Source organism: Staurois parvus, unplaced genomic scaffold (genome assembly GCF_062004578.1).
Source record: "Staurois parvus isolate SC_StPar_1 unplaced genomic scaffold, SC_StPar_1.0 ptg000403l, whole genome shotgun sequence".
NCBI classification, from domain to species: domain Eukaryota; kingdom Metazoa; phylum Chordata; class Amphibia; order Anura; family Ranidae; genus Staurois; species Staurois parvus.
The window spans coordinates 1,742,025-1,768,072 of NW_028318199.1; the positions used below are offsets into that span (position 1 = coordinate 1,742,025).

The following is a 26,048-nucleotide window of genomic DNA, read 5'->3' on the forward strand; positions in this document are numbered from 1 at the left end:
AACAAATTTAGATAGATTTATTACCTTCAGATCTTTGTCATCCTCCTGGGGTGTTAGTTCTATCTCTTGTGACTCCGGGTTCGGTTTTGATTGGGGAGTTTGGGGGTAAACATGGTACTCCTTTCATCTTTTGTCATATTTATTTGTTTGTTTACCTGTTTTAAAATACCCTGGTTTTCCCCTATAGTTTTTTCCTCCTCTAAAAAACGGATCTCCTGTTGTAATCATCATCATCCTCACTCATAGATGAATATTGCCTACTATTTCTGGAAAAATATCTCTTACGCTTAGATCGACTTCTTCCTCTATTATTAGATAGATCAAAGATCTCTCCTCTTTCCCAGTCCTCCAGGTCTCTCTTAAATTTTTGTTGTTTAGTAAATTTCAAATTCTTTTGTGTTTTTTCTATCTCTTTTTTAAGAAAGTCATTATATTTTTCAAATTCGGGGTTATCCTTCAGAGGGTCCAAGGATTTAATACTGGAATCTATTTGTTTAGATAGTTCATTTAATTGAACCTTCTCCTCTTCCACTATTAGTCGCATGACCTCAATGCCATGTTTGATGCAGACATCTTTCCATCTTTCCAAAAACCTAGGAGTATGGAGATGTTCCGCCGTAATTACTCTCTCCTTTAGCCCTCTGGGGATAATTCCCTTTTCTATATACGATTCCAAAAATGTAATATCCCATTTTCTATTCAGATATTGGGTAGTTAATTTCTTATGTATTTTAAACTTAGTTTTAATGTCCACATTGCCATCATCCATCTGATGATTAAGATTCTTTGTAAATGCAGATTTAATTTCTGCATCCATTTCCTCATCAATCTGATAGGCCATTTTTCCTCTCTAGTCACCAGATAGTGTTCACCGTAAAAATGTCAAAAACAGTCAAAACCTCATAAAGGTGGCAGAACAGGTTATAGTAACCTTTAAAAATATGCATCAAACAAAAAGAAAGAAGCCACCTAGCATGACACGTATATCAGTGTCAAAATAATATCTCCGTCTCACTTATAATCTCACTTGCTTAACCACTTGCCTACCAGGCACTTATACCCCCTTCCTTACCAGGCCAATTTTCAGCTTTCAGCGCTGCCGCACTTTGATTGACAATTGCGCGGTCATGCAACATTGTACCCATATGAAATTTTGATCATTTTTTTCTCACAAATAGAGCTTTCTTTTGGTGGTATTTAATCGCCACTGGGCGCTTTACTTTTTGCGCTATAAATTAAAAATGTGCAAAAAATTTGAAAAAAAAAAAAAAGTTTATTTGTTTCTTTTATAAAATTTTTCAAACAGGTATTTTTTCTCCTTCACTGATTTGCGTTGATGAGGCGGCACTGATGGGCACTGATAGGCGGCACTGATGGGCACTGATAGGCAGCACTAAAGGGCACTGATAGGCAGTACTAATGAGGTGGCACGGATAGGCGGCACTGATAGACAGCACTAATTAGGGGTCACGGATAGGCGGCACTGATATGCAGCACTGATAGGCGGCACTGATAGGTGACACTGATGATGGGTACTGATAGACGGCACTGACTGGCATCACTTCTGGGCACTGACTGGCGGCACTGACTGGCACAACCCCTGGGCACTGACTGGTGGCACTGACTGGCAGCACTGCTGGGCTGCACTGGTGGGTGGCACTGGTGGGCAGCACTGGTGGGTGGGCACAGGTGGGTGGCACTGGTGGGCACAGGTGGGTGGCACTGGTGGGTGGGCACAGGTGGGTGGCACTGCTGGGCACATGTAGGTGGCACTTCTGGGCACAGGTAGGTGGCACTGCAGAGTGGCACAGGTGGGGGCACTGCTGGGCACAGGTGGGGGCACTGCTGGGCACAGGTGGGGGCACTGCTGGGAACGGGTGGGCGGGGCTAGTGGGCGCACTGCTGGACGGAACATGCGGGTGTCACTGCTGGGCACCGATCATCAGGGCACTGATCATCAGTGCCCTGATGATCGGTGCCGATCCCCGCTCTGACAACTGCCGGTTCTCGGCAGTACTTTCCTCACGATCTGACAGCGTGAGGAAAGTGCAGCCGAGAACCGGCACTTGCATTTCCCTGTGATCAGCGTGTCATTGGACACCGCTGATCACGTGGTAAAAGGCCGGTGGGATCGGCCTTTCACCACATCACGTGATCAGCTGTGTCCGTAGGACACAGCGATCACGGAGATCGCCGGGTGCGCGCCCCCTGGGGCGCGCAGGAGAGTGCGTTCTGGGAGGACGTCATATGACGTCCACTCAGAACTGGCCGGCCGCGGTGAAGCCGTCATTCGGCTATGCGCGGTCGGCAAGAAGTTAACCCAGGCTCTGTGAAGGGCCAGTATCTTATTGCCCATTAAGTGTGTCTCTTGTAAAAATATGTGTGGTTTATGGGCTGTTAAATATTTAAACATCAAAGAGCATTTAAACTTGTTGTTAAGTCCTCGCACATTCCAAGATTTTGCCTTAATAGCCATACAAAGGGGAGAAGCAGTGAAGAGGAACAGAGGTAGGAGAAGGGAAGGGGGGAATGCAGATGATATAAAACCAGTAAGGATAAACCATTCTGCAAAGGAGTAGCACACAGAAACAATGATCCGCAAAGCAGTAGATGCAATAGCTAGCATAGTACCTGACCATAGGAGACCTGAGTGTCCAGGAGATGAACTGGATTAAACATACCCTACCATGTAGCCAAACTTTAACCATTATAGGCTGACACAGTTTGATTCCCAAAACTTTGAAAACTTGAAATATCCGCTAGATGGCGATGTCCATTAATGGTCCATAGGCAATCCAACTTCCAGCAGACAGAACTTGAAGGGAGGGTCCTGGAGAATATGAAATACTGGTCCACCCGCTTGCCAACAAAAAAAAGGCGGCTCTCACAACAAAATATATTTCCAGCATCAGGAGTATAAATGCACAGAACATGGGGGAAGATGTTAAATAAGAGGGTGTAAAAGTACTCCGTATCCCCCATGTAGGTGAATGGGGGAGTGGTGCAGTCTTGGCAACCAGGTTAGCCACGCCATGTGCATCATGGGCCACAAACAAGCCCTAACAATAGAAAAATGCATAAAAGAATATAGCAACCAGTACACCACTTCCCAGTAAACGATAATCAGGATTGGCTGAGGAGTAGGAGACAGCTATAGAGTCACTTGTATCAAGAAAAAAAAGGGGGGGCAAATTTACCTAAGGGTGAGTAGCCAGGTATCCGCATCTTCAGGGGAGTCAAAGAAGCAAATCATGCCATTATACGGAACACGGAGACGACTTGGATAAAGCATACTGTATGAAATATTCTTGACCTGCAGCTTGCGGCGAAGGTGTGAACTTCAGTAAAGGTCTTGCGTTTGCATTGCAGCTCTGCAGAAAAATCTGAATACAGGTGCCACCGTGTTTTTAAAAGGCAGAGAAGGGTGCTTCCTAGCCTCCAACAAGATTTTGTCATGGTCCCTATAACTGAGAAACTGGACGAGGAACAGCGGTGGAGGAGATCTGGGTTGGATAAAGCATACTGTATGGAATATTCTTGACCTGCAGCTTGCGGCGAAGGCAAACTTCAGTAAAGGTCTTGCGTTTGCGTTGCAGCTCTGCGGAGAAATCTGAATACAGGTGCCACCGTGTTTTTAAAAGGCAGAGAAGGGTGCTTCTTAGCCTCCAACAAGATTTTGTCATGGTCCCTATAATTCAGAAACTGGACGAGGAACAGCGGTGGAGGAGATCTGGGGACTCCTTTGCCTGGGGGCACCCTATGGGCGTGTTCCACCACATAAGTGGCGAAGATGTCTTCCAGATAGAGTAGCTCTTTAAAGAATGTTTCCACAAATTCTGCAAGTTTATCTCCTTCGGTGTCCTCTGGCAGCCCCAGGACTCAGACATTATTGTGGTATAGGCAGTTCTGAGTGTTATCTGCTTTAGCAACCAAAGTGTGGACATTGTTCTGTAGGGATTGAAGGGTAGCCTCATGTTATAAGGTTAGATCTTCAGCAGCTGAGATGCGAGATTCCATTTCAGACAGCTGACCTCTGATTCTGTCTAGGTCATTCCTGATAAAGTTGCAGTCTTCAGCCACCCTGTCAATCTGGGCCAGGAGCGATGTCTTGTATTGTTCTATAGCTCCCAGGATGACTGATGTAATCTGTCGGGACCCCCCCCCCCGCCAGCCTGACCTTCAGTATCCTCCACCATGTGCAGGTCAGATAAGAGAGTTCTCAGGTGTGCAGCCAGGACGACTGCTGAAGCATGTGGGAGAGAGGGCTGCCTGCTCCCTCCCGGCTGGGATGCAAGCCTTTTTAAGTTTAGATGGCATCCCAATAAAGTTACCGACAGTAGCAATGCACTCTGACCTAGTAGATACTGCAAACAGGACAGCAGGAGAGCAATAGAAATGGCAGGATGGATCAGGATTCCAGGAGCTCCTCAGACAAGCCTCTGCTCTGTTCTGTTCTACATCCAGCAATGCCCCCCCCCCATCACTCTTTTTAATGATCAGGATTGGGACCTTCTTTAATTCCTTTAATGCTAGCCTCTCATCTGGAGTGAAGTTATCATGTACCATATTCATCCAGTCTATTTTACTCGGATATTCCTGTACAAGATCTAAAAAACTATCTATTTTTCCTTATAGGGGAATTAACTTTTGGATTGTCTCTGCCATGGATCATTTAAATAATCTTCTTCCTCTGAAATATCGCCAGCTACTGCTAATAGGGAGACTAGCTCCTCTACTGCTCTTAAATCCTATTCTCTTATCAGAACATATGTTCTTGTTCAAATAATTTTATTATTTTAACATGGAACAGTACAAAATAATAAGCAAAAATATGGGTCATTGAAGGTGTACATTGATTGCACAGTAAGAAACCCAATGATACAAGGTTAGGCATCACTAATAAAGAGGACTATCAAATGGCAGTTGAGGCCTAACAAAATGGGGAGGGAGGGGGGGAATGAGGAGGGAGGATGGGCATACGGCTGGACGGTAGGGGGAGAAGGGAGAAAACCGCAGTATGGTTAAGGAATGGTACCATCAAAACAAAAGACGTGGATTACGGATTGAGAAGAGAGTCATCAAAATTGGATGGAAGAAAATGCTGTACCCAGGGATTCCAAATCTTCTTGAACTTAGGGATGGAATCTAGGATAGTGGCTTCTATTTTTGCGTGAATCATTGCCTGAGTGACCCTATTCGAAACTGCAGTCATACTCAGCGAGGGAGATTTCCATTACTTAGCGATAACCTGCTTGGCTGCGGTGGTGACTTGTAGAATGAGCTTGAAATTCGCCTTAGCTATGCCAGGTGGTCGCAGGTTAAGAAGCGCGCCTAATGGATCGGGACAGAGGGTTATGGCACTGAGTGTAGATAATATTTTAAAAACCTCCACCCAAAATGCGCGGACGATTGAGCAATCCCACCAAATATGAAAAAATGTACCCAGGTCTGCACAGACCCTGAAACAAACCGAGGGGTAATCAGGGGTATATTTCGCAATTCTAGCTGGGACTAGGTACCAGCGGGTCAAGACTTTGTAATTGGTCTCCAGGGCCACAATATTCAGCGACGACTCTTTGGTATTGGACCAAATAAGGTCCCAATCTGAGGGGTCGATTTGCCGTCCTAAATCCACTACCCATTTATTTGTATACGAGGTTAACGATGAGGTAGTTGAAGTTGTGAAGAGGGAATATAAATAGGAAATGAGACCCCGTCTATGGGGGTCCCTGAGGCATGCTCGCTCAAAAGGTGACAAAGTAGGTGTTGGGTTGGTTGTCGTGGTGTATGGAGCAAAGAAATGCTTCAGCTGCAGATACCTGAATATCTCAGAGGCAGGGAGGTTATGAGACTCACATAGTGAGGCGAAGGATTTAAATTTATTCCTGCATACGAAGTGTCTGGTCTGGGTGAGACCAGCCGTAAACCAGCGAGTAAAGACGTGCGGCGTGGACCAGGCTGGAGGGAAGGCTGGATTTCGAAGGTATGAAAGAAGGGGATTATGGGGTGATTGTAAGAGATAACGGGACTTCAGTTTATCCCAAAGGGACAAAAAATGCGAGGTAATGGGATTCGCAATCGTGCGGCGATCAACGTGTCTCAGCCAAAGAAGGTTTGCTGTGCTAAAGGGGTCGCACTCAATGGATTCCAGAATGACCCACTGCGGGGTTTCGTTGGTAGCATGATACTTTGGCAATTGTGCTATATGCGCCGCTTGGTAATACTTGCTAATTTCAGGGAGGCCCAGACCGCCATAGAGTTTGGATTGGTATAGAGTAGAGCAAGGAACACGGGGGCGGACTTTGCCCCAAAAATAGGAGGAAATACGGCGCTGTAATACGCGAAGGTAGTGAAAAGGTACTGGGATAGGGAGAACTCTGAAGAGGTAAAGGATTTTGGGGAGGATCGACATCTTCACAACAGCTATCCTGCCCAGCCAAGCCAACGGAAGGGAGGACCATTTGGTCATTAGTGCCGTTAGATGAGCTAGCATAGGAATGTAGTTAGCGGTATAGAGACCTGAGATATGTGGGGTGAATTTTATACCCAAAAAGGGAACAGAGCCTTGCAACCACGAGAACGGCAGGATCAATTTTAGATGGTTAAGTTCATTGGGTGGTAGCAAGATATTGAGCGCAAGTAACTTCTGGGGATTAATTTGGAGGCCAGAGAGCTTCCCAAACCTATCAAGTAGACGAAGAAGGGTAGGTGTGGATGTTAAGGGAGAGGTGAGAAAAAGTAAGACATCATCTGCGAATAAGCACAGTTTATGTGAGGTGCCTCCTATCTCAAGTCCGCGGATATCCGGATCAGTCCTAATCAATAGGGCCAGCGGTTCTATAGCTAATTGAAAAGCAGAGGGGATAGGGGACAACCTTGTCTGGTGCCACGCATAATTGGGAAATGAGCAGATCGACGTCCTAAGTATTTGATCCTGGCCAAAGGGCCCTGGTAGAGAGAAAAGATCCAGGTTAAGAAATGCGGGCCAAAACCCCATCGGCACAATATGTAGTGTAGGTATGGCCACGAGACAGTGTTGAACACTTTCCGTATGTCTAAGGACAAGAAGCAAGCAGGAATATTGCGAGTTTTGTGTGCTAAAAGGGATGCACGTCTGACGTTGTCCCCCGCTTGTCGGGTTGGTATGAAGCCAACCTGATCATTGTGGATTAGGGATCCAATGCATGTATTGAGGTGAGTAGATAGGATTTTAGCTAGGAGTTTAACATCTACGTTAAGGAGGGAGATTGGTCTATAATTGGACCATTGCGTGTCATCTGAGTTCGGCTTAGGGATCATAGAGATGTTGGCTTGCACTGTATCTGATTAGAGAGAAAACAGGAGGCGCACACACCTAGTGCATTATCCAAGGTTTATTGTAGGAATGAAATAATAAAAACATACTCACAGACGAAGCATGTATCTAAAAAGCATAGAAAAATGACAATGGCCACAACGGCGGGCAAGGTGTTCTCACTGTCAGTGCGGTCAAATGGCTGACGCGTTTCGGGGACGAATCCCTTTCCTCAGAGCTGACGACCAACCTGTATGGAGGTCAAGTAGTAAATAACCAGGGCTTGATGCCTTGGGAGCAAAGCTCCACCTCCTCTACTTGTTATAAGATGAGGGGTTGGAGGGGGTTATTTAAAGTGCAATCTTTTGTAGTTTTTATAAACGCATATACATACATATATACACATGCATATACACATATACAAAGATATATACATGCACTAAGAAACAAAGCAAATAAAAAAATTATTAAAAAAATTATTAAAAAAAAAATTATTATTATTACACCTGCAAATGTAAATAAATAGAAAACATTTTTTTAAAATAAAATATATAAAAAAAATATATGAAAATAATCATAGTAGTAACACTGGCAATGATGATAAAAATAATAATATTAGTAAACATCATAAAAATAAAAGTAATAAGACTAGTGGATAGTGGATGATTAGCAGTTCAAAGTAATGAGTGTGGCTGTAGACCATATATATCTCTTCAAACGTGAAGCACTGAGCAAACTGTCAGCACTGTGTGAGTGCTGTGTAGTGATATTGGACTGTTGTTGGAAAAAAAAAAATGGGAACATTAGAAAACATAAAATAAAGAGTGTGTGTATGGGTAAATGAATGACCTTTAGGAGGCAATGGTTAAGTGAATGGATGAGACATATGAATATGGTGTAGATACCTCTGATGCTGATGTATGATGTATGGACAGAAAGAGCCTCGCTGTTGATGCCTGAGTGAGATGGTGTGGGAGTGTGCTTTTATACCTGTGGGGAAATGGCTGCTGGAATGCAAACCACAAGACAGGAAGTAAACTCCGGATGACTCATGTCTGGTATCCCTGGAACAAAACATGAACAGGTGCAGTGATTGCAAGGCTCCTCCCAGGGGGGAAGAAGGGAACTGAGTCAGCATAGCCATGTGGAGGATGGCTGGAGGGGGTGAATGTGGTGTTGTGGTGATAATGGCACGGATGGCCTCGGGAACACAGGGACTGAACTGAAGAGTGATAGGAGGCAGATAATGAGTGTGACAGAAACGAAGGGGGGGGGGGGGGGGGGGGGGGGGAGACAGAAACTTGTTGTGTGATGTGTACTGGAAATACAGCTGATACTAGTGACAGAGCTGGGGAGAGGGTGGGGGGGGAGGAGGGGAAAGAGGAGGTAGATGTGATGAATGTTCTATAATGGAAATTAACCTATGAAAGTGGCAGACTTCGGGCGCAAGGAAAAGAGGGGGGAAAAGGGAACCAACAGGGCAAATATGTTTGTAATGAATATTGAAAATGTAATGATCAACATGTCAGAACTGAGGGGGGGAGGAGGGAAGGGGGATACAGACATGTGGTGAGTATTGTATGATGTATGGAGTGTGGCAAAAATAGGGGGGGGGAAGAATGAGAGAACATGAAACTAATGAATAATAAATCTGAGAAGAAGGAAGAAGAGAAAAAAAACAAAACAAAAAAAAAACAAAAAAAAAACAACCACACACCCTCTGATGCGGGTGTATATTAAAAATATGTGATATACTGATGTAATTGTATTGGTTTAACTGATCGCAAGGAATCTGTGTATATATATATATATATATATATATATATATATATATATATAAAAATAAATAAATAAATAAATAAATAAATCATCCAAGTTCACACCGCACATGAGAAACTGAACATAATCATAAACTATGGTGGTGGAAAAATTATGATAATGAAGACTTGTAATAAAATAATGAGAACAATCGTGCAATAAAACCATATAAACCCTAATGGCCAGGGGCGGATGGACCACCAGAGGGTCCCGGAGCCAGCAGGGGCCCCATGAGATCCCCCCGGAGCCTCCCCATGTGCCCTCCCGAGTGTGGGCAAGAACACAAATGCCCAAAGACCCCCCACTGACCGGGGGTCCCACGAGCCAACAGTCCGCCCCTACTTTTGGCCATGATAGCAGGAGAATGACATCTCTAGGAACTAAAACGGTGATATGCCTAATGTATTGACCACAAAGAAAGTGACTTATCTTAAAAATATCCCATCACCCAGATGGGCATATATATATATTAAAAAAAAAAAAACAAAGGGGGGGAGTGAGTCAAAGGGGATAAATATTTAAAAACTAGATGAGAGATTGGATGTCCAACCCCTCATTTAGCCCTCTGGGTGATAGTGTGCCCAAACGGTGGATCCAGAAGGTTTCCCTCTGGCATAGACGGCGGAAACGTCTGCCTGTGTCTATGTCCTTAGGTATGCTGTCCAAACCGAACACCCTAAGGCCCATGGGGCTCTTGTCGTGTTTTTCTTTGAAGTGGTTTGGGATGGAGTGTTTATCATGAGCATGTTTGATATTCCTTTTGTGTTCCCCAAATCTTGTACGCAAAGTGCGGATGGTACGACCCACATATAATAGACCGCAGGGACAAATGAGACAGTACACCACATATTGTCTGCTACAGTTGATGAAATGCCTAATGCTGTATGTGTTGCCATCATGCCCCATGACCTCTTTTTTCTTCTTTCTTGTGCCACATGTACTTACAACAGCCACAGTTGCTGCCACCACATTTGTAACTACCTTTTTGGTCAAAAAGTCTGTTCCAAGGGGATCTCATTGAATTTTGAATTTTTTTGACTCTGTTAGTGGCTATGTAACTCCTATAATCTTTTGGTTTTCTAAAGATAACCTCCTGATGTTCAGGGATGGTACTACTGAGAAAAGGGTCCTGTTGTAAAATTAAATCAGCATATCACATATTTTTAATATATACCCGCATCAGAGGGTGTGTGGTTGTTTTTTTTGTTTTTTTTTTTTGTGGGTTTTTTTCTCTCTTCTTCCTTCTTCTCAGACTTATTATTCATTAGTTTCATGTTCTCTCATTCTTCCCCCCTATTTTTGCCACACTCCATACATCATACAATACTCACCACATGTCTGTATCCCCCTTCCCCCCCCCCCCCTCAGTTCTGACATGTTGATCATTACATTTTCAATATTCATTACAAACATATTTGCCCTGTTGGTTCCCTTTTCCCCCCTCTTTTCCTTGCGACCGAAGTCTGCCACTTTCATAGGTTCATTTCCATTATAGAACATTCATCACATCTACCTCCTCTTTCCCCTCCTCCCCCCCACCCTCTCCCCAGCTCTGTCACTAGTATCAGCTGTATTTCCAGTACACATCACACAACAGGTTTCTGTCTCCCCTTCCCCCCCCCCTTCGTTTCTGTCACACTCATTATCTGCCTCCTATCACTCTTCAGTTCAGTCCCTGTGTTCCCGAGGCCATCCGTGCCATTATCACCACATTCACCCCCTCCAGCCATCCTCCACATGGCTATGCTGACTCAGTTCCCTTCTTCCCCCCTGGGAGGAGCCTTGCAATCACTGCACCTGTTCATGTTTTGTTCCAGGGATACCAGACATGAGTCATCCGGAGTTTACTTCCTGTCTTGTGGTTTGCATTCCAGCAGCCATTTCCCCACAGGTATAAAAGCACACTCCCACACCATCTCACTCAGGCATCAACAGCGAGGCTCTTTCTGTCCATACATCATACATCAGCATCAGAGGTATCTACACCATATTCATATGTCTCATCCATTCACTTAACCATTGCCTCCTAAAGGTCATTCATTTACCCATACACACACTCTTTATTTTATGTTTTCTAATGTTCCCATTTTTTTTTTTTTCCAACAACAGTCCAATATCACTACACAGCACTCACACAGTGCTGACAGTTTGCGCAGCGCTTCGCGTTTGAAGAGATATATATGGTCTACAGCCACACTCATTACTTTGAACTGATAATCATCCACTATCCACTAGTCTTATTACTTTTATTTTTATGATGTTTACGAATATTATTATTATTTTTATCATCATTGCCAGTGTTACTACTATGATTATTTTCATATATATTGTTTTCTATATTTTATTTTAAAAAAATGTTTTCTATTTATTTACATTTGCAGGTGCTATATTCATGTATTTTTAATAATTTTTTTATTTGCTTTGTTTCTTAGTGCATGTATATATCTTTGTATATGTGTATATGCATGTGTATATATGTATGTATATGCGTTTATAAAAACTACAAAAGATTGCACTTTAAATAACCCCCTCCAACCCCTCATCTTATAACAAGTAGAGGAGGTGGAGCTTTGCTCCCAAGGCATCAAGCCCTGGTTATTTACTACTTGACCTCCATACAGGTTGGTCGTCAGCTCTGAGGAAAGGGATTCGTCCCCGAAACGCGTCAGCCATTTGACCGCACTGACAGTGAGAACACCTTGCCCGCCGTTGTGACCATTGTCATTTTTCTATGCTTTTTAGATACATGCTTCGTCTGTGAGTATGTTTTTATTATTTCATTCCTACAATAAACCTTGGATAATGCACTAGGTGTGTGCGCCACCTGTTTTCTCTCTATCCAGTGGCTGATTTCCCCGTCTGAGGAGGGCTGCACCCCTGGAACATTTCCTTTTGGTTGTCACTGTCCTGGTACCTTTGGCTTCCCTTTTGGCTGTGCATATCCTGAGGCGCTGGAGAGTACATACGATATGCACTGTATCTGAGTTAAAGGTATGGCCTGAAAGTATGGCGTTAAACGCATTAGTCATGATAGGCGTTAGAATGGGGGCAAACTTTTTATGATATGTGGCAGAAAAGCCGTCGGGTCCTGGGCATTTACGGGGCTTTAGGGAATTGATAGCATTTAAGGTTTCAACTACTGAGATAGGTCGCTCCAGTGCTCCTAAGTGATTCTCAGCCAATTTCGGGAAAGGAAGGGAAGCAAAAAGGGCTTTGGCCTGGGAAGAGTCAAAGGGCGTGGAGGCAGAGTAAAGGTGCGAGAGATGCTTGTGGAAGGTGCGCAGAATCCGTTCGGGGTTGCTGGTGAGATTTGCAGTTTAGGTCCGTAACCGTATGGGTCTAACAGTTTGGTCTAGTTTACAGAGAGAGAGAGCAAGGAAAGTGCCAGGTTTGTTGGCTTTAGTGTAGAATTTGTGTCGAGATCTGCGGATGGAGAGCTCGGCTCGGTCCATGAGGAAGAGGTCCAGGGCTATGCGGGAGTGCTCGAGAGCTTCTTTGTTAGCAGGGGTGGGGGAAGTTTGGAAGGCGGCATGGGATTGATCATAAGCTTGTTCAAGGAGGAGGCATTTCTGCCTCCTTTCTCTACTCAGGAAGGAGGCTTTGCTGATACAGAGTCCGCAAAGTACCGGTTTGTGTGCTTTCCATAGTAAGAGGGGGAGGTTTCAGGGGTTTGGTTTAAGGAGAGATAGTCCTTAAGCGCAACTGCTATCTCTGAGCAATAAACTGGGTCAGCCAGCAGGCTTTCATTAATGATCCAGGAGGGATCAGGGGGAGCTGGGGCCAAAGAAGCAATGGTAGTGACCACTGCACAGTGATCCGACCAAGGGATCGGTAGGATGTCAGAAGCTAAGATGCGGGGGGAAGAACTGGCGGTCATAAAAATATGATCTATTCTCGAAAAAACCTTATGTGGGTGGAAGTAAAAAGTATACTAGTGTTTAGAGGGATTGATTTCCCTCCAGGAATCGACCAATGAATAATGGTGCAGTATGGATTGGAAGGAGTGGTTGGGGGTATGGGGAGAAGGGGATTGTGGGGATTTGTCTAGAAAGGGGTATATTATATGGTTAGAGTCTCCACAGACTATGAGCATGCCTCGTTTATGATGATCTATAACTGAGAAGAGGTGGGAAAGGAACGGCAGAGGACCCTGGTTTGGAGCGTAATAAGTGGCTATGGTGACCTCAAAGTCCAGCAATTGCCCAACAAGTATATTATATCGACCCTCTGGATCCTTAATCTCAGCATGTAACTTAAAAGGAGTTGTACAGTGAAGGGTGACTAAAACCCCTCTACACTTAGTAGCAGCAAAGGCCGCGTAGACCTGTGGATAACGGGGGCCAAAGAATTTGGGAATAGAGGTAGGAGTGAAGTGTGTTTCCTGAAGACAGACTATATGCGCATTATGTGACGCAAATGAGCGGAAGGCTTTGTTGCGCTTCTGCGGGATGTTAAGACCCTGAACATTCAGAGTGAGGATATTCAAGGAACCCATGGGTAGAGCAAACAATGGGTAAGCGGATAATGAGGTACCATCAAGAGGGCTGTTTTGTGAATTTGGCGTAGGGAGGGTATGCGGTTGTTGGAGCTAAGCTTTAACGTGTAGTCGTATGCGAGAGCAAGGTGGGGATGGGGGGAGGGGAGGGCATTCTATGATAGACACTGAAGAACATAAAAAAAACCCCAAGAGAAAGGGGAAAAAAAAAAAAAAGGGAACGGTCCCCGGAAACACCCAAAACCTGGTAGCCCAAGTGGTGTAAAAAAATGGGACACCAAGGGGGCTAGTGGTGAGTGCACATATACGCAGGCGGCTAGGAAGACAGCATGTAGACAAAGGCATATTAAAGTGATCCTGGTAGGAAGAAAGCATCAAAATCAACGAGCAAAAAGCCCGGAGAGCCTCGGCTCCGGTGGCCCTGGACAACCAGGCCCAGCCTCGGAGAGGCCGGAGCCAAACCAACCGAATCGCCGGAACCAAGGGTCCACCAGGCGAGGTAAAGGTTCAACAACAGCCTAAACACGGCGAACATCAAACCAAACAGTAAACCAATATGATTCCCAACCCGGGCAGCATGTATACGGTGCTGGTCAGACGTAGGTAAAGAAAACAAAAAAAACAAATGGAGCCTAACAGGCCAGTATAAGGATACAAGGGTGCAATGATAGCAGTCAGGTAGAGAGTCAATTGACTAAACCCTGTGGGTGGCGACTGTGTGGGTGGCAACGGACTACCACATAAGGAGCAGGATTAAGGGTCAAAGGTGGTCAACGGGATTCAATCCATTGAATCTTGTGGGGAGGGAGCAGGCGAAGAAAAGCGTCCCCGCTTGTGTACGTTTAGGTTAGGGATCCGTGATGGCTGGGATTTCTGCGGTGAGCACGACGCCGAACGCCTTCTGAAAGTCTCAGACTGTGCATCGGGAGGGTGCAGCTGGAGGTTCCATAGCGCATCCTGAAGCTCGTCAGTAGTCTTGCATACGTGGTCACGGGCTTGATAGCGGAAGCGTACCGCAAAGGGAAAGCACCATTTATATGGTATACTATGCTGTTGAAGCACTAGCAAGTGCGGTTTCATGGCTCTGCGTTTGGTGATGATAGTGGGGCAAAGGTCCTGAAACAGCTGGTAATGATGGCCTTGAAACAGGAGGGACTCCGAATTGCGGGCGGCTTGTAGTAGTTGCTCCTTTGTTCGGAAAAAATGAAGTTTAACTATGATGTCTCGCGGCGGGCCGTCAGTGCGCTTTGGAGCTAGTGCCCTGTGGACCCTATCCATCTCAAGGCGTTCTATTGGGATAGCGGGGGCGAGCTCTTGGAATAGCGCAGTAGCTGTAGATTGGACATCAATAATTGACTCGGGGAGGCCACGAATATGCACGTTGGAGCGTCTGGCCCGGTTCTCAAAGTCCTCTAAACGCGCCTGAAGTATAGCGTTTTCGTCACGCAGCAAGTCTAGCTCATCCCCTTGCGTTTGGAGAGATGCATCAATGTCGTCCACCCTTGTTCTAGGTCCGCAGTGCGTTGCCCCAGCTCACAGATTTCCCTTGACAGCTGGTCAGTTATGCGGTCTGAGGTCTGTTTCAGGGCCTTATGTAGCATTTTCTCGAAGCGAGTTAGAATGTCAGGGGCAGTGAGGTTAGGCGTCGAGACATGTTTGGGGGTCGCAGTGTCATCATCCCACTCACCCTCTGAAGAGCTTGGGCGGCTCGGCTGCTCTGTTTGCAGGGCTGCAAGTCTGGAGAGGGCTGGCTGGCTGTTGCGGTGCTCCGATGCGGCGGCCATCTTGGAGGAGGCACGGGCTAGGGCCTCCTTTATGGGCTTATGCGGCGGCGCCGCTTGATGTTTATGTGCCCCCCTGACCATATTGATAGGTGGCCGGGGGGTTGCACAGTCGATCGCTGCCGCTCGTGGAGCGGTGCGGGCCCGGATCGCACGGCAGTGAGGCTGTCTTCCCTTCGGCGCGGAGGAGCCTCAGGGAGACATGTTCTGCGCCGTCAGCCACGCATGTGCACTCCCCCCAGAACATATGTTCTATGTAGTGGGAATACTTCTTTGCAAATATCTTTAGAGATGTCTTTTGGCGATATCTTTTGTTCTATTATAAAACCCTTAATTAAAAAAACATCACAGAAAGCACCAATGTTCTCCAGCCATATAGTAGGCCAAGCATTGTTAGACCTGAAATATGCAGATCAACTGTTACAGGTCTTGAGGCATACCCAAAAGGAACTTTGCTATGTCAGAGTTTGACATGTACCCTTAAACATCTTAATGATTAGGATATGTTTAGGATCAACTATATCGTGGACATATCTGAATGATGTATCGCCACTATCAACAAAGATAATGTTTTGGTTGTTGTAACCTTAAGATAAAATTGAAAACTGGTATCAGTACCTATAACAAACACCCACAACCCCTTTTCTAACACCTTTGCTAACTATCCTGTTTAAACATGAATGAACCTGAGCAAACTGTTGGTGCTATATAAATCCTGTATTATTATTATTATACAGGATTTATATAGCGCCAACAGTTTACTCAGCACTTTACAATATAATGGGAGACAATACAGCAACAATACAGTTCAATACAAGAGGGTTAGGAGGGCCCTGCTCCTTGGAGTTTACAATATAAGAGTGTTTACAATCTAAGAAATATTATTATTATTAATAATAATAATAATGAACCAGCCAAAATTTTGATCTTTGATATTTTATGGGCAGGCTGGTTGTACTGAAGTAGATCTCTTGATTGACTTCAGATCAACCAGCCTGTCAGGTTTTTTCTCCAGATCACTGCTGGCAATTATGGCCACAACAGTAATAATCAATGTATTCTGCTGGCAGGGAAGGCTCTGTGGGAGGGATTTCACTGTTTGTGTTGATAGGGGAATTGAGCAATTTTCTTTTCTTCAACCCTTGGTTGAAAGAAAGAAAATCAAATAATTAAGAGCCTGCTTAAAGTGGAACTTTACACATACCAACTTGATAAAAAGAATATTCTTTTGCAAGGAACATACATTCCACATTAATAGTTATGCTACCAAAATTAGTGTGTGTTGTAAATTACCTCCACATTGTTCCATTTTATTCTTGCTGGAAGCTGCCATTTCTTAAAGATACAGTTTCATGAATTGAGTCCAGTGAACCGTAGAGCATTAATCAGTTTTAAACTGATGATAAAACAATCCCTGAATCAACATCCTACAAATATATATCTTATCTAATTGTTTGACACAAGTATCATTGCACAACATGTTTATTCCTTATAACCAACAAAACAATAAAAGAAACTCAGTAAAACTTACATGTTCTGGTGTCCTCCAGTACTTAGTACATCCAGCAAAAATGAACCACCCAAAAAGCTGCTGTTCCGCGTCGCTGGAACCAGCATGTGTTTTAAGGGGAGGATCAAAGGTAACCAGAAGTGACGTGGACGTCTGTAAACCCCTTCTCTACACATTCCACCCATGGTCCCGCCCCTTGAAGACGTCGTGTGATGAAACACGTAGGGCGTGGCCTAACGGATGTGACATCAGGACGTTCCTCGGAGCTGTCGGCTGTGAGATCGTGGTGTGCGAGGTCCTTCCCTGTCTTCCTTAGTGGATGTTTCAGATGCTGTTCATGCTGGTGTTGGTTGAGACATCATTTTTATGAGTTTATACTGGCTATATTAATAAAGTATTAATGGTTTTAAACGTGCTGCGCCATTATATTTCTTCTGATTCCTCGAGCATTACCACTATTTATGGAGAAAATGATGACCACTTGCTATAAGGCTGTTCCATTTGTGCTGATTGGCTGATTGCAGTTTATTGCTCCCATACTTCGGATATCCCTGCAGATCATCGCTCACAGAGCAATTGCTATTATGCTAATTTATAATTTGATCAGCATATAGCTCTGGTGAGTGTATTCATTTCATTCGTTGGTGGATTCGTGCACAGTTTTTTTCAGACAAGATCGTTGTATTTATTTATTAGCACTCTGAATGGTGGTTGGACTTTATTATTATGGACATTATTTTGTGTTTATTTGTGATTCTATTTAGCGCACTCCTTTGTTACTTTAATATTTACCTTTTTTTGGTTAGGACTGCAGCTTTGTGTTGATTTATTGGCGCTTCTTTTTATTATTTTTACATTCCACCCATACACTGGCATTATCAGTAAGCTCTCCGACACCACCTTCATTAAGTTTTATATACAATAACCAAATTTAATCCTAAATAGCATATCAATAACTTGGTTGCCCCTGGATACACTTTACAAAAAACTACTAAAACCTATTCTCTATACAACTTTTAAAGGTCTTACCTATTGTTCATAATAACATTTATTGAAATGTATTTATGCACCTTATATTACGCCCCTCTCACACGCGAGGTTAGAATTCAGCTTTTAGCTGTGGATAGATGAAGGTAACTACCACAGCTAAACTTAGACAATGCATTCCTATGGCCCCATTCACACAACGTTTAGCGATGTTTTTGTGGTTATAAAAAAAGTTGATTGCTTACAGGACCAATGTATCGCAGCTATGTGTATATAATGAGTTATGAAGAGGCTGAAATGAGAGGAAGTGTACCAATTTCTATCTCCAAACTGGGAAAATATGTTTGCAAGTGAACAGGAAAACTGAGGTGAGCGAATCAATGTGTGGGATGCAGAACACTGTGTGGATACTGTACATGGGAGCAGTTGCCCATAACATTCATACCTGAAAAACAGCAAACGCATTACATTAGGGTAATCGTTTGCTATGGTCAATTAATGCTGCATCCATCAGGTTTGTAATATTTGCCAGTGGAACATTTTGCAGGAAAGGAGATTTCTACAAGATGGAGGTCCCTACATGACCACTACAAATGGGAACTCCATGAAGCGTAGTCTGCAGAGAGAAGTGGAGCACCGTCAACATGCCATAGACCTAACCCCCATGCAGAAGCTTTGAGGCGCACCACAGAGATGCAACCGTAAGTTTTTGCTGTATTTTATGTATCTAAGCAACTGCAGATATTATCCAATTTTAAGTACCATTAATTGCCCTGTCTCCTGAAAATTTTGCCGGTGTTATCATCTGGAACACTCACTATTCCAGCCTAGATTTCCTGTAATCACTATCCTGCAGGCATCTGACCAATTTTTCCAAGTTTCTAAGTTCCATCAGCTCTTGATAGGGAGCAATCCTGTAGTTTACACTAGACAGGCTAAAACATGGTAAACACTGAAACAACTATATGGTTTGCATTTGTAACCTTAAAGTTGTATGCTATTATGTTTATCTAGAACTGTCTCAAGTATTCCTGCCAGAACAAAGCGTGCAATTGTGTCATCAGACAATGGAATCGAATGACATCAAACCAAGAAAGAAAGGCAGAGAAAGTTGCTCCTGATGAAAATCAACCATGTACATAAGCACCTGTGGTATATTTCTTGAATGTCACAATTTTCATGTCGAAACCACTCTCTGCAAACCATCCTTTTCTTATTGCTGACACCTTCAAAAATGGCAGCTTGTGTGTTGGTGCAGTGACATATTTGTAGAAAAGCATAATCTGTATTCTCATTCTATTTACAGGCAAAAATGGATAAGAAAGTCCAGTCAAGTTCCACCACCTGCCGAACACTCCTCAGCACGAGTCCACTGTTGAAGAATATTTTGATTGCCTACTTGAAGAATTTAAAAAACATTTGTAAACTTCTGCCTCAAAGGTTGCTGATGAATTCCTCTATTGACCCTGATGCAATGCTTTGCCAAAGGTTGTTGTCTGTAATTGGGGAGGTCCCTCCTGATAAGTGTACTGAAGTCAAAGGTGATATATATGCATATAATATGTATATAGTTTCCACTTGCAGAAAGCATTATCCATTTCCTAGATTTCAGCCCTGGGGACTTTGTGTTAATGCATCTAGTGGCTCTTTTACAAAATCACTACCCAGCCCCATCATTACCCATGCCATGAGCCAGGGTTACTCAGGACCCCCACCGATGTATACACCTTTTCATCAGAGTTTTCAAACAATGCATGAGCAGCCAAATCCATGTTGCTTAGACTCATCTTTATCTTTCCAATCAGAATCACCCATAGATTTTGGCAGGGAACCAAGCCATTCTTCTATACATTCTCCTTATTCAGTTTATGAAATGATTTGTAGTTATGTTTATTCTTCCTAATTTGTTATTTTATACTTGTTTTATTTTTATACTGTTTTGTACGGTTTTATATGACTAATAATTTTACTGTTGTGAGGGATTAGCCCAGTGGCAGGTTGTGCTTGACCCCCTGGATGGGTCAGAGTACGGTGAAAGAGTCTCAGCATGACTGCAGGATCTTGCTGAATAAAGTTGTGCTTTATTTACAAGTCTGGTGAACACACGGTGCATATATTCAAAAACAGCAAATACAAACAGAAAATAAAGCCTTGCCACACTGGGCATCTAACTGCAAACACAGGTTCCTATCTGCCTGTCTGGATACAGCCTATCACTGCACAGACACAGGGTGTTCACACTGAGCGTGTCCCAGACCAAAATTACACAGATTTGCTCTGACCGCAGTATTGTTTAGTTGCTCCCCAGTCTGTCCTGCACAGCAAACTGGTTCCAGGCTGGAGCATCCTCTCTAAGCAGCCTGGGAGTTTTATAGAGCCCAAAGCCCTTAACCCACTACACCTGCGCTAATTACATCATCAGTGAGCCAAACAGGCTCACTACACAGCCCAAGAAAAGCAGTCAGTGTACAGCATGAACCTGGGATAAATATACCTCCCATCCTGGACACATCCCTTAGTTCTTTCTGCCTTCCTGTCACACTGTGACGAGGTATATCCAACTTCTTGCTGACTGTTCTTTATGCTCTCCCCACAAAAGACAGGTATTCATTATGAAACGGGTTAACTGCTTCAATTTTACAATTTTAACCTCCCATTTGTCGCCTCTGTTCTAGTCACAAACCATCTTGCTTCATATAGTCTGCAAAACCTGAAGGTGTCTGAGTAGGATGAATGACAGAATCAGGACAGGAAAAAGAAAAATACACATATTATCAACAGATATGAAAACCTACCTTAACGTAACTAACAGCCGTTCTTCTGTGCTAATGCTTCATCTCATGTTGGTATGCATTCAGCTCAGACATCCTTTTACAAGGTCTAATAACAGATCGAAAGGTTGCCACCAACCTGATGAAATTGTAGAACTTGTTTGGGTTAGTACGCATTTCTCCAAACATGAGGGCAAAGTAACCAATACAATGGGAAGTCAAGGGATGTGCCCAGTAGACAGTGGAAATGATGTCTCCTCCACTTAATCAGATTATTTGTCTCCTCCTTTTCATTCTCATAAGCTGCAAAATGAGCAAGGAAATTTCTTTTGCAATCCATTTTCAATGATCACACTTCAACAAAGGTTGAAGTCCTCCCACTGAACATAGAAACAGACACTGAACAAAGACACAGAAAATGGGGGGGCACAAATGCACTATGGGTAGTCGAGGGACCAAAAAAAAAAACACAGTTTCTGTAGAAATGGAAAGAATTTACCACCAATCGCAATGTACAACCGCAAGTGATCACTGTGCTTGAAGTCTTCAAATTTCAAAATAACAAAACACAGCAGAACAACCACCCGTGTGAAAGGGGCCTTTAGTCTGCAACAAAATGCAGTACCACTCCACCGCCTAATGCCTAAATAATTTATAAGGTAAAAACTTAAAAGTAAAAAAAAATAGACCTATATAAAGTAAAATAAGGTCAGCATACCACAACACACCACAAGTACTGACCTGATTTTACTTTGTGTAGGTCTATTCTTTTTTTCGTTTTAGGTTGATGTCACGTGATGTCATGGCACAAGGCGTGTCAGGCGTGCATCAAAAGGATGGCCGATGCACCACTTCCATTGAAGCAGGGAGCAGGTGCTCAATCACACACGCGCTGCCTACCTGTCTCTCAGTGTGCCTCGTTGCCTCAGTGCCTGCCTCTGCTGCTCTCTGCTGACTGGGACTGTCCCTGGTCTGACCCATCTGCTGCTGCTGCCCAGTGACCAATGCTGACTGTCAAACTAGGCCCATAATTTATTTAGTATGTATGATGTATGGTTTGTGCTTAGTGCCAGGGGGTCAGAGCGGGAAGTGCCTGCAGTGTAATGAATTATGCAAATGCAATGGTGGTAACTAGTCAAAAAAATTAATGCATGAATGGACTGGAGTAGTGTAGCACTGTGCTGGGGGGAAAAAAATGGATACAACATGTCATGCATGCATATTGCATGCATATATGGAGCTGGAGCAACACTACTGACAGTGGAGTGAAAAAAAAGAATACACACGCATTGGAGCAGCAATACTGGGGGCAAAAGAAAATATTACATACATATAAAGGAATACACTCTTGAGGGCCTCTTTGTTTTGGGGTCTACCTTAAGCTCGGCACAGCTAGGCAACACACATTTTCCACTCTTGCTTCCAAAGCCAGTAAATAGTCCATGAGTTGGTTTTTTTTGTTTTAATAGGGGTTAACAATGTGGATAGGGTCTAAGGGTATATGGGAAGCACAATGGAACTACAACAACTTGGCGGACATCTTCTTAGGCACAAAAAGGCAAAAATTCTGCAAAAAGCACAAATGAATAGATCCTGGACTTTCTACTCCTTCAGAAGTGGCTCTTGTCTTTTGAAGAAATCTACACACAGTCCTTATTAGGAGCACTCTGTTCCCTTAAACTAACCTCTTCAAACCCCAGATAAAAATCTCATCCACCTGGCTGTCATGAGAGTATCCCAGGGCAAGGGATTCCAAAACACACAAAGAATGCAGTCCCATGGAGAACTAGTTTGGTATTGCACATGACCATCCTCTCCCTTGTAGGCCAGGGGGTATAGAAGTACTCACACTGTTCTGTTCGTGTAGCTGTAAAGGTTAAGCTGCTTTTAGGCCTTACACTGGGCTGGCTTCTTCCCCTGCTGACAGGTTGTCCTTCCTTGTAGACTCTTTCCAGCTCCCAGCCTGTAGGTTGAACCCTCCTCCTCTGCGGCCCTCTCCCAGATGCCACATCACTTCCTCACTCCATCTTCCACCCGACTCCCCTGCTGACTAGGCTCTGTCATATTTAAAGTGGTAGTAAATGCTTTTTTCATACTTTATATGCTTTATAATAAGCTTATCTGTAGGTAAAATTAATATTGCCTAAACGTGCACCGTTTAGGAGATATTTGCTCTTTTTGAGAGCGTGCGCATGTGCTCTGAAGGAATGGCATACCCGTGCCCAGGACTCCATTACCCAGGACTCCCGCATGCATGCATGGCAGTGATGCCATCCTGGCTTGGTCAGTCAGATGACCAGAGATGAACCCGGAAGGAAGACTGGGTGAAGATGGAAGCCTCTACAGCAGTGACAGCGTGCATACTACAGCGGTGACAGCATGGAGGGCATACTTGCAGGGTTTTTTTTTTTTAAGCTGTGGTTTACTACCACTTTAAGGGCTGATCTAGCCACCATGCCAGGTCTTCTGCCTGAGGATTGGCCAGATTCCCTTAACTATGCAGATCATCCCCTCCGCGACCTCCTACTACTGACCTTTAGACACTTCTCCTAGTCTCTAGAGCAGGGGAGGTGTCAGAGAACTGACCTGTAGAGCCCTCCAACATTAATCTGATGTAACCCTGCTGACTCTCTCCCAGGCTGGCTCATACCCAGGCTTCTTGTAAGACTCTAACTGTACAAAAAAAAAACTATCTACACATGAGGGCGTTACATCCACCTCCACTAGAAAACAGCCATGTCTCTTTTGACTGGGAAAAGCAGAAAAATGGCTCCTGTGCCCAGGAGCAAGGGCATCCCATATTAAAACATAGATGGGAAAAAGAAACGAACTTGGAAGGGGATATATATAAATAGATACTTTGTATAAAAATATATACATTTCAAATATGCACTGCAGCAGTATATGTATATGTACAACCTAACTGCAGCTAGCAACATGAATGAAACATATATACAGTAGCACAGATTACATGAGGGTGAAGCACCTCCTCCTGGCAGGAAGCCCCCCATAAGAAGATAGAGTCCCAATGTCCAATAACAGAGCAGAAGGACAGCTGTCCATGATGCACCTGCAGAAACAGGTAAAAAAGAAAACACAGCCCTCACAATAACTGGTTAAATTATTTCTACCAGCAGGGGGTTATCATCCTGCTGACAGAAAAAAAAGCATAAGGCACTTCAGCATGAGTCCTTAAATAAAGAAGCATTAAGAAGGAGCCCCTCCATAGCAACAAAGTAGAAGTTCTAGGCTTCATCCAGGTGTCTTCTCTAAAATCAACACATCTGGAAGGAAGTGGGTGAATTGGTCCGGCGTAGTCCATGTGCAAAAGCAGGAAGGCATCAGCAATGAGTCCTTTCAAATTCCTTTGGGCTAGAATCCTGCGTTAGCGTTTTTTTTTTTTCAACAATACATTTCTGGGGCTAAGCAGTCTAACAATTTCACCACCAGACTTCTGGACAGCAACTGAAAAACTCCGACTTGACCGCCCGGCGTTGATGACCATTACTCGATCCTTGTAAATTGCCCGTGTCAGGGATCGCTGTGGCGCCTCCCCCGGCGCACGCACACTAGCGGCGGCTCACGCCGGGACACAAGCACCAGGTTCCGGCGGGCCGCAGCTGACAGGACGCCGCGCATGCGCAGTAGGAGCCGCGGGCGCGCCTCGGGCGGCCAATGACAGCGCAGGGCGCAATATTTAAAGATGCCCTGCACTGTCACAGATTTCCGCAAGGTCTATCTGTGATCCTGAGTTCCTGTACCTGTAATATTGACCCTGATTGCCCTGACTACGCTGCCTTCTCCTGTGTTTGACCCGGATTGTCCTGACTACGCTGCCTTCTCTTGTGTTTGACCCGGATTGCCCTGACTACTCTGCCTTCTCCCCTCCTGACTCCCAGCTTGTTTGACCTATCTGCGGACTGACTTATCCTGCTGACCCTGCGTGTGACCTGACTACTCTCCGCCTGCCGATTCTGTACCTCGCTTACCCCACGGGACCACTGCTCGTGACCCATCCTGCTAGGTCATGCCGGTCTCCTCACATCTGGCTCTCCCGGTACCTATACATCCCCGGAGGTTCCCTCTGCCACTGGTGGGCCTGCTCAGAGGTCGTGACCTGGTCCTGGTCTGTTACAAGTCCATCCCCACCATCAGGGGCCCTGGTGAAAGCACAGACCGGGACTTAGACTCCACGCTTTGGGTAGGTCTGTCAAGTGGGCAGCCGGAGGCACCACCTGGCGGATCATAACAGTACCTTGTGGCCATGACAGAGCCAGGAAGAGGACCGGCGTCCCTAGAGGATATATGCCAGCACCTGGCAACTCTGACCCAGGCCGTCCAGAATTTTCACAGCCGCTGCCCTGTCTTGAGGACCGCATGGAGACGTTAGCCACCCTGACTCCCCCTGCTCAGAGTCCCCCAACTGCGGAATCACCCGCTACCCCAGCATCCGGAGCAGTTACCACAAATCTAGCTCCCAAACCCCGCATTCCCCTGCCGGAACGATTCCGTGGAGACCGAAGCCGCTTCCGGAACGCATGCACCTTGTTTTTTGATTTACAGCCCCGCACGTTCACCACCGAGACCGTCAAGGTGGGGTTTATAGTCTCTCTCCTTCAGGATGAGCCCCAGGACTGGGCTCACCGTCTGATGGAGAAGCATCATGATTCCGTGACCAAGTTTTTTCAGGCCATGTCTGTTTTATATGACGACCCTCAGTGGGCTGCTTCCGCAGAGGCTACCCTATACTCTCTACGGCAAGGCCGCCGGGTAGCCGAAGAATATGCGTCCGATTTTAGGCGCTGGATGGGAGATACCAGATGGAACGATGCGGCATTATGTCACCAGTTCCGCATCGGGCTGTCTGAGTCGCTGAAAGATGAGTTAGCACGAGTAGGCCTACCTGACTCCCTTGAGAAACTGATAGAGTTGGCCATCCAAATTGACCGCAGACTGAGGGAACGCCGGCTGGAAAGGAGCAGCCAGGGTCAAAGGGTGGCATGGGTATGGATTCCACCGAGAGAAGCAGCTCCAGCCCCAGGGAACCATATCCGGAGCACGGAACCAGGGGACACCTCGGAACCCATGCAACTGGGACTGGCCCGTTCCACTTTATCGGTCGAGGAACGTCAGAGGAGACGATCGCAGATTCTATGTCTGTACTGCGGGGAAGCTGTTCACCAGGTGCGCTCCTGTCCTGCAAAAATGAGTAAGTCCGCTTCCTTTTTTTTTCCTTTACCTGCAGAAAGGGGTGATCAATCTAGTTACCTGGCAATACCTGTGTCTTTACAGCTCCCCGGAAGAACCTTGTCGGTGACCGCAATCATTGATTCGGGAGCATGTAGTTGTTTCCTCGATCTTACTTTTGCTCACCAGCAAAAGATCCCTCTCC

General features: G+C 44.9%; 1 protein-coding gene and 1 long non-coding RNA gene across 6 annotated transcripts in view; both read left to right on the plus strand.

The window, feature by feature from the left end:
* The window catches only part of HBEGF (heparin binding EGF like growth factor), a 906,786-nt gene that overhangs the window by 719,836 nt on the left and 160,902 nt on the right, over window positions 1–26,048 (plus strand). The gene's annotated exons all lie outside the window — the stretch shown is intronic.
* On the plus strand, window positions 10,754–19,976 carry LOC149455104 (uncharacterized). The gene is made up of 3 exons (XR_016314100.1): window positions 10,754–11,088; window positions 11,734–18,586; window positions 18,900–19,976. It is a non-coding gene; the product is annotated as an uncharacterized LOC149455104 (long non-coding RNA).